General features: G+C 43.0%; 1 non-coding gene across 1 annotated transcript; it reads left to right on the top strand.

Annotated features, from left to right (window-relative positions):
* The first annotated feature begins 256 nt into the window (after nucleotides 1–256).
* Nucleotides 257–340, top strand: TRNAL-UAA (transfer RNA leucine (anticodon UAA)). Its single transcript has one exon. It is a non-coding gene; the product is annotated as a tRNA-Leu (tRNA).
* Nucleotides 341–597: the final 257 nt, after the last annotated feature.

The following is a 597-nucleotide window of genomic DNA, read 5'->3' as shown; positions in this document are numbered from 1 at the left end:
ATCCGGCTCGTTCCCAGAAGTCATTGATATTCGCGTAATCGGTGGAACCGTGATACCGAGATCTTATCGGTCGAACACGACGTAAAATCGCACAATCACCGAATTTTATACATATCGTTTCTCTCTTCTTCGTTTTTCTTCTTCGATACGAAATTAGTCGAAGAAGAAAGAATTAAATCTTCCCCTGCTCCCCCCCGATGAAAAAAGGTTGGTGAAGTTGATATTTCTCGCCGATTTACGAGTGGATGGTTCGCAAGCCAGGTTGGCCGAGCGGTCTAAGGCGCCAGACTTAAGTTCTGGTTCCCGATTGGGAGCGTGGGTTCGAACCCCACACCTGGCAAAAATTGACCTTCCAAATTTGAACCTTCGTTTGTCGGATATTTGTCGAGGACGGATGTCGGGGGAAGTCAAATTTTTGCGCGATAATGTGAAAAAAAAAAAAATATATATATATAACAACAATATTCTCCTCTCGAGACCGCGTAAGTATACAATACCGATTGCTTGCACGAGTTTTATTTTTCCTTTTCGTTCTCTCTTTCGATGTAATCCGAATCCATTCTTATCGATCCCGATAAATCGTTATCGGAATGCACG

The sequence above is a fragment of the Apis florea genome, unplaced genomic scaffold (genome assembly GCF_048593485.1).
Source record: "Apis florea isolate Af1SG1 unplaced genomic scaffold, ASM4859348v1 contig_3203_pilon, whole genome shotgun sequence".
NCBI lineage: Eukaryota > Metazoa > Arthropoda > Insecta > Hymenoptera > Apidae > Apis > Apis florea.
Note: the sequence above shows the minus strand (reverse complement) of the source record. Positions and strands in the feature narration are given on the sequence as shown.